Raw genomic sequence first — 9,060 nt, 5'->3', positions numbered from 1 at the left:
CCAGTTTTTCCAGCACCATTTGTTAAAGAGGCTATCTTTCTTCCAGTGAATATGTTTGGCCCCTTCGTCAAAGATAAGGTGGCTGAGTGTGTTTGTAGGGGCTTCAGCATCTTCTCATCTATTCCATTGATCCTCAGGTCTATTTTGATGCCAGTACCATGCTGATTTTATCACAGTAGCCTAAGACAAGGATCTTTTTTTTTTTTGTTCCTCGAATGCCTTCAGGGCACTTTTGGCCAGCGGGAGAGTTGTGAGGTTCAATCTCCAGCAACTTGAGGCTGACAGCTTTGTGGAAGCAGCCACTTAAAGGACTGAGCTAGGGCCAGGCCCCCAAGACAAGGATCTTGAGGGCAAAAAATGGTTCCTGTTTAGTGTGATGTCATTAATATCCACCATGATGCCTGGTACAAAGTAGCATTCTGTTGAATTGACAAATTAGTAAATGAATGAAATTTTATTCCAAATCCCTGAATGTTTACAACCATGATGAAAACAGTGCCACTTTATTAGCTAAACAATTTAGAGTTAGTGATATTTTGTGATTGTTTTCTGAGATAGTATCTGGCTAAGTTGTCCAAGTTAGATTCACACTTGGGATCTTCCTACCTCAACCTTTCAGAGTGCTAGAATTACAGACATGCACCTCTCACTTTATGATTTTACAGTAGTTTTGAAAACTATGTTTTGAACTGTTTATACTCCTTGTCATAATTGCTTTAGCATTAGATTTGATAAAGCACTTTATTATCTAAACAGAAAAACTCAAAGATTTCAGAATTATAGGTTCAATGAATTAGAATACATGTTTATTTATAAGTAGGTTACCTTTTTTATTTCTTAAATTTAAAGAATGGTAACCAGAATGGAAAAGTAAAATTCAAAATTATCCTCATTCTGCCCTTCATTGGGAAAATTCTAGCTCACTATTACTGAATTTTTTAGCAGTTGGTATTAGCTGGAAGTCCTATGTAGAAGCTGGTCTTCAACTCTGAAATAGCAGTGAGCCCTTTTCATGAAAAAACATTAAAAATCTACGTTCTATAAAACAGATTCAAGCTGATCTAATTAGAATGAAAATCTTTTGATCCTACTTTATCTTCTTTTAGTGAGACTGGTTATTTTTGTCCATCATTAGTGAACTTTGTTAGGTTTTTTAAGATCTGTCTTACCTTTCCCCACCTTGGAAATAGGTTTGTAATATTATTCATACTGGTTTCTTTTATTTAGTGCTACAGTGAACTACATACAAAAATTCCTACAAGTTTCTTTGCATCTTAAATTCAGTTCCTTCATTTACCTTTTTAAGTTTTAAACTGAATTCTGTGTTCTGGTGACAAATTCTTGAGAAGAGGAACTGAACAGTCTAAAAATATTACTAATATGAGTATGTTTCTTAGAACTATATAGAATGATTCAGCATCATAAGAAACTGCATGTAAGTTAGCAATATTAACTTAAAAATTTTCAATTTTTAAAGAATACAAAATGGTAAAAAGATTAAAAGCAAAAAATTCATTAAACAAAGTAATGACAATTCTGTTGTATTACATGTTATCTTCAAATTAGTTTTTTAGGTTAACAGATATAAACCCATAAGATTGCTTTAAAAAAAAAGTTATAGGAAATTAAGAGAAAAAGAAAAAAAATTTTTTTAAATTAAGTATTAACTTCTCCTTTCAATATAAACATTTAAAAGAGTTTTCTGTAGAGGTTACTATTTTTGATCAATACACAAAGGAAAAATAATTCATTTAACAAAGATATTCCATGTAAAAAATATAAGGCATGATTTTGAAACATGATATGCACTTTTGGAGAGTACATTTTTAATGATTCCAGGAATCTGAAGAGATGTTAAAGTTAAGTTCACCATAATTTCTTTTTTCGCCATTATGTAATCAGTACCGTATTTAAATCGAGTTCTCTTAGGAGGATCCAAGTAAGCTTTATTATAGTCTCTATCTCTAATGTTAGGAGGTTTCACTTGTCTTTGTAATGGTGAATGGTTATGACATCAGTCACTTGACAGACCCTGAAATGAGACTGCTGGAAACACATCATGTCTGCCTTCATGGTGACAGCTGGCTAGGAAACAAACCCCACCAGTACCGTTCTGCATTTGACAAAGGACTTCAAAGGCCAACAGGGCTGCCACTTCAAAGAGAATTCTGCCTTCTCTGGCTTGTTGAAAGAAGTTGTGAAAAGGCCATGCCCTGCCATAGCAGAGTTCTTCATGTTTAGAACTTCTCCGTTTGATCTGAGAAAGATATATGAAATGGCGTAAAATAGAGGAATGATAATAGTCTGCTATAGTGACAACCAAATATTATCCTGCATTTCAGTTCATTTATTATTGGAAATTACCCAAATATGCTAAAATAATATCCTAAAAACATAATATCTCAGAGCAAGATTATTCAGAAGAACTGAAACTCTACACTGTTTGTAGCCACTTTCAAAAATGTGGACTAGGTAAGATAGTAAATAAAAATTGTTCAGTGTGTTTTTAAACCATTTGTTCCATTACTCCTTATAATTTTTATCCTCTTTAAACTATTGATAGTTAACAAAGGGGGTACACATCACTATAATTTAAAAGATTTTTTTTTATAGGTTAAGCTGACATTTCTCCACTTTCAGTAATTTTGAAATTGGGTTATACTATATTTTAAATCCTAGTCATCCAAGTATTCTTTAGGAATTTTAAAAATAACCTAGCCTTTGTATTAAAAAGAATGTATCTCAGAGTTTTCATGAAACTAATAAAAGTTAAAAATATTGACAAGTATCTTCAAGATAAACAAGGGAAAAGATAGTAGCCCTAAATTTTTCGAAGAATATTAATGCTCCTAAGTGATATGAACTTGATAGAGTCATGTTTGACAAATTTACAAAACAAAACAGAAATGTTATGTTATATAACAGAGTAATATGAAAAATTTATATGTCATGGTAGGTGCTTAGAATTTAAAATCCTTACAAGTAAATGGCATGATATTTTTTTAATTATGTGAGGTTTTTCTCATCCCATGCATTCTAAGAAGATAAAGCTGAGAATCTTCTGATTCTACTGTGCCAAAACTCTATTTTCCTCTTTCTCTTAAAATTTATCTTCACATAAAATACAAAAATCGGGATGGCAGAAGCTCTTTATACACTATAGAATTCTTTGTAATTTTACCAGTGGGTGTCAGTAGACAGCTACCAAAAAGATTCTGAAGCAGAACTAAGGACACCAGGAAATAATCACATGAGATGATATGACCAAAAACATGTCTAGAAATGGGAGTGGCTTGTAACAGTAATTCTTAAAATAATGCAATTGGATTTCTTCCTTTTATTATTGTAATTTCATTTTGGAAAAGATAAAGTAATATCTCTGGGAAGTACAAGAAGTACTTATACTTCTAAATTTAGACTTGAGTTTTAATTATTATTCAACACAAGGGCCACATCTGCGTTTTCAAAAGTTATAACTGAGTGAAAAGATTAACTGCTGTGGAAATGAAATAAAATTTTGGCACACCCTAAAACTGAACCTTAAAGATAATCCCCAGAAGTCTATAGACGCCAGTTTTCACTGTAGAGATGTTTTTATTCTAATATATTCTATATTAGAATTCTAATTCTAATAAAAGCTGCATGACATCTATCTTCTACACTTGGAAGCACTTTTGGAATTTGTGTGGCAGAGCTATAACAAATAATATACTTTGCTTGTAATCAGATCTTGGATATTTGGCCTTTATTCCAGTATCTCCTGCTGAAAGGTTTGATAAACCAGGCTATTGATGAAGATAGAGTCAGTCATCCAAGATATGGCTCAAAGTGAAGCCATGAGAGTCAGATGGCTTCCCACTGGTTTTTATATGCAGTTTATGTTCTCCTTGCCTGCACCTTCCTGGATGTTTTCAGTGAAGGATATTTTCCTAGAGACATGTGCATAGTAGGATTTATCTTACTCATTTTTTTATGTGTGCATATTCTAAGCTCCATTTTGGCCTCAATTATCTCTTTTTCTTGTCTCTATAATAATTTAAAATGCACTAAGAGTGTAAAATATGAATGTAGGAGAGATAAAAAAAAAAATACAGTGAAGGCCACTGTTATGAGCTATCTGATGGAAAGGCAGGCTTGTAAAAACTGTGTTCCCTTCTACCTTACTCATCAGATCTGATACTTTGCAACTTCTGGCTGTTCTCGAAGTCAAAATGACCATGAAAGAAAAATATTTTGAATCAAGTCAGGATAGCAAGGCAGCTGCAGCAGCACAACTGAAGGCACTCAAAAAAGATTTCCAGAACTACTTTAGAAAGTGGCAAGAGTAAAGGTCATTACCAAGGCTTATAGAATGAAGTTTCTCATTTGCTGTGGACATGACCATAAAAAAAAATTTCCCACTAGGTTTTCTGTGTGCTACCTTGTTAGCAGTCAACCTGTTGGGAACATTACATGGAAAAAAAAAAGGGGGGGGCTGGGGAGATGGCTCAGTGGAATAAGCGCTTCCCCAGCAAGCGCAAGGGCCTGAGTTCAATCCCCTGTTCCGCAAAAAAAAAAAAAAAAAAAAGTAGAAAGTGGCAAGAATGGTGGATAAGTGTGTTCAAAGTGAGAGGAATTAGCATTTTAAGGGGGGTTAATATGTTTTAGTGTAGGGTTTTTGGTGTTTTGTTTTTGTATTTTTAGGGAAGGGTCTCACTACTAGATTGGACTCCTAGTGATCACAGGCTCCCAAGAGCTGGGATTACAGGTGTGCGACACCACGCCCAGTCTCATTTGGCCTCTCAGCGCACTCTGGGGGCAGGGCTAGCACAACAGCCAGGGGATCAAACCCCTGGCCCCTGAATCTGCTTGCAGGCACTTCAATCCACTGAGCTATTTGGCCGGCACTGTGTCATAAATGTTTTTAATTTAACCACTCATTATATTTTTTAATTGTGCATTGGGCCAGAAGTCAAATGAAATAGATTCTGTTCTTCTGTCTACTAACTGATACAGAACTTCCATAACCTCTCCAGGCCTTTGTAACTTCACCTAGATCAGGGGTGGTGAACCTATGGCAAGCATGCTGCATTAGGTTGTTTGTATCACTGAAAGTTCTAAAAGGTTCTCCATCATTGACCTAGATGGAACCAACTGTTATCCCCAAAACATACAATTACTGTCCTATGAGGAGATAATTTGCAAGTATTGCATTGGTCTGTAAAGAGAGCCTGCAGGGCCGGCAAGATAGCTCAGTAGTCTAAAGTGTCTTCTTAGGGAAGCACAAGGACCATGATTCAATCCTGGGCACCACATGCTGTGCTACCCCTTCCTCCAGGGCAGGCTGAGCCAGACACACACACACACACACACACACACACACACACACACACACACACACACACACACAAGATAGCTTACAAATGATGCCTTTATTATCATGTCCAAAATAACCATTCATGTATACATGAACTTATCATAGCATACCAACACCAGGTTTGGGTTTCCTTCTTGATATCTTTGGGTTGCCAGACATTAAATTTCTATCCTTTTTGGCAAGAAGTACAAATTTGATAAGGTCAAATAACTGTAGTTTCCAGCAGTTTGTTTCTAGTCATTGTTCACAGGTAATATCCTAATACTGATTTTCCTCCATAAACAAATAAGAAAAAGTATCTTTAATTAATGAAATACCAATGTTTGTAACTTGCAGGTAGCATTGTGATATTTTTTCTCAATACCATAAATGAGAATTAAAACTTCTGCATAGTTGTGGAGTGTGGTGGTGCATGCCTGTGATCCCAGCACTTGGTAGGCTGAGGCAGGAGGACCATTGCACATTTGAGCCTAGCTTGGGCTACAAAGAGAGCTCAAGGCCAGCCTGAATTGTGTAGGGGGGCCCTGTCTCAAAAAAGACCCCCCCAAAAAACACCTCCTTCATAATCCAGTAATTATTTTGATTATCAAAGTTTTATTATCATATTTTTGTATTTATAACTTACAATTGCAGATCATTTCTGTTACTGAAAATGGCTTAATCTGTAAATTTTTAATGTGCTGGTGACTTTATGCTAGTGAAAAAATGCTGTTTTCCATGGCAAAATGCAGTTAGTATTTCTTCCATTTGAAGGGTCCAGATCATTTCAACAAAGAGGGAAATTTCTTTAAAAGTTGAAATGTTTTCTAGGTCCATTTAATATTTCCTTTTCCTGCTGTTAGAATATTTGTCAGAGCTTGAAGTTCATGAACAAATGTCATCTTTACACATCTATTTGTACTTCTTTTTTAAATTGCTGATTTATCATACCCTAATCAACTATAAAGGAATTCTCAGTCCCAAATGCAAAAGAAGCGTAAATTATTCCTGCCACATCTTTCTTACTGTTGCTGAAGGAAGAAAATGTGGTCTGTTATTTTGGATATTCTTGTCCTTGTGTATTCCAGAAGGTCATAATATATAAAAGAGCCCTGAATTTTATATGGACCAGGAAATTACTCATTTTGATTCTGGTACAACCTGGTTGATACTGAACTAAGCACATAGGAAGCATTAAGTTTGCAGAAACAATTGTTTTCCGTGCATCAATTTGGTTTGTTTGGCTATGTCACTAAAAGGTATCTGTATATAATTTACAGTAGTTAAATATGGACCTTTCTCAAAGCCTTTTTCCAAGCTCAGTGACACAAGACTTTCAGAGCAGCAGGACGGTAATTGCTTGGCAAATGTGTGCCCACATTTTATTGATGTGTGATTTTTCAAGTTCCCCTATGTGATTAGTGCTTGTTACAGGATTTGTCTACCTAAACCTTTTGATTTGATTTTAAAAAAGAAAAGAAAATTGAGATGGCTTACAAAAAAAGCATTTCTTTCATACTGACATATTCCCACTCTTTTAAAATTTATCTTCAGTTGCAGAAGATTTGTTTCCGCAACATAATATTACTGGAAACATAAAAGCAGTGCCATTGGCCTGTCGGCTGCGGTTATAGCTCAGCAGCATGTCACCTCCCTGGCAAGCACAAGTTAATGAATTTGATTCCCAGTTCCAAAAAAAAAAGTAGTGCCAGTGAAAGAATACAGGCAGTCAGAGTGAATTTACTTCCTCTCCACATCTTAACTCTGTGCATACTTAAGAATCACATGGTTTTAGAGAAATACCTAGCATTGTAGGGTGTTCTTTTAGAATGTGTGCCAATTTTACAAAGTGTTAAAAATGTATCATAAGATTGGGTGTGGTGGCACACCCCTGTAATTCCAGTGCTTGGGAGACTGAAAACAGGAGAATCAGAGTCCAGTTTGTGTAGTGAGACACTGTAGTCCCTGTAATAAATACATTAAAAAAATAATAATAATGTAAATTTCCTATTCAGGGAGTGTATTATTTAAAGTATCATCTGCTGATTTTTAGTCATTCTCACAAACATTGTCTGTGTTAATTTAATGAAATATATGCAGTAATCTATTATATAAAAAAACAAGAAGTCTACCAAATCGCAAAGTTCAACTGTGGAAACCTGATTTCTTTTTCATTGCTGTATTTGTGGTTCCTACTTAAACTTGGGTCCTTTGCAAGGTCAATAATAAAAGGCATAATAGTTCCTGACTATTCTTTACTTTAATATACTACTGAATGTGATGAATCTTTTTATTATTAGATTATATCAAGAATCACATAGAATTTCTTAGTTTTAAAGAACATAATAAAAAATATTCTGTTTTTAAAACATTTATTTACATGGAGAATACAAGAAAATCAAAAGTTTTAGGTTCTTTGGTTGCATCTGATTAATTTTAAAGCTATGGTACATTGGAACCAGTGTTCCTTTCTCTTCAAAAAACAAAAAAAACAACCAGTTGAGCTTATTTTGCTGTGTATATCATCGTGGGTTTCATCAATAAGTCTCTGATCATCAGTGCCCTAGTACACTATCATCCCTCTCTTACTTTTTTTCCTTTTCTGAACCCTCCAACTCTTGTGATCTCTTCTCCGTCTTCTAGGACAGAAGAATCATAGGTTTATATTTATTCATTTCAGGGGTGGTTATGGGAATCAAACTCAGGACCTTGTGCTTGCCAGGCAGGCACTGTGCTGCTGAGTTATCTTCCTGTATTCATTTTTTCATTCAAACAGCAGATACTTCGATGTCTGCACTATGGCAGACCCTGACATGTAAATTCTTTTTTTTTTTTTAATAATTTTATTGAGAAACAAATAGCAATGAGATGGTTTCAAAGCCAATTAGGACAGTTTCAATAATTAATACATTGCATATTGTTGTCTTCTTAGTGGTTATTCATAGTACAAGATGCAGAAATGATATCCTGTTCACAAACACTATTAGTACAAATCTCTCTATTCACTGAAATAAGAGGAAGTAGCTGTATATCTATCCTCGCTATTTTGAATATACAGATACAAAATGGTCCTTCATTTGTATCTCCTTTGTTTGTTTAGTTTTGTCAGAGATAGGTATTCTGTTGTCATTTAAATGTTGTAGGTGCATGTATTCAGCAGAATATTCTAATATAGTCCAGTAGTCTATAATAGTAGTGGGTTATCTGTAGGACTGGCAATGTCAGAAGTTGTTGACTTGAGCCTTTTACAGCTTAGCATATTAATATGGCTTTACTTTTTATACTTCATTTTCATACTTTTCTACTGGATGGTTAAGACCAAGATAAAGCAAGACCTATATAACAAGAAATGTAACTTTTGTATCTGACAAGGTCAGTCAAATCCCCTCAGGGTTTATTCTGAAACCCTGTACCAGTTTGTAGATCCTTTGTCAGTGTCAGCCATGTGGATGAGTCACGGCCATTGCTGACTCGTAAATTCTTCACATCCTTCCTAGAACATCTTTCAAATTCCTTGCCTGAAAGTTAATCTAACCTCTCCTCTGGCTACTTTCAACAATCCTCTCTGGTGATAAGTGTTCTTAAACTTATAAATAGGTAATATTGATACTGGGAGAAAAAATGGTCTCAGATTGGTGACCTCCAAACAATATAGGGAACCTCCAAATGACATAGGGAAAAACGATCTCTGGACCTGACCTGCATGAGTTCGTGTTCTGTAAAAC

At 35.0% G+C, this 9,060-nt stretch overlaps 1 protein-coding gene and 1 non-coding gene across 2 annotated transcripts in view; both read left to right on the top strand.

Annotated features, from left to right (window-relative positions):
• Erc1 (ELKS/RAB6-interacting/CAST family member 1) overlaps positions 1-9,060 on the top strand; it is a 561,464-nt gene that overhangs the window by 334,472 nt on the left and 217,932 nt on the right. The window lies entirely within an intron of this gene.
• LOC111818855 lies at positions 4,329-4,451 on the top strand. The gene has a single exon (XR_002822734.1). It is a non-coding gene; the product is annotated as a small nucleolar RNA SNORA32 (small nucleolar RNA).

This window comes from Octodon degus, unplaced genomic scaffold, assembly GCF_000260255.1.
Source record: "Octodon degus isolate 3935 unplaced genomic scaffold, OctDeg1.0 scaffold00104, whole genome shotgun sequence".
NCBI classification, from domain to species: domain Eukaryota; kingdom Metazoa; phylum Chordata; class Mammalia; order Rodentia; family Octodontidae; genus Octodon; species Octodon degus.
This window is presented reverse-complemented; position numbering and strand designations above follow the sequence as displayed.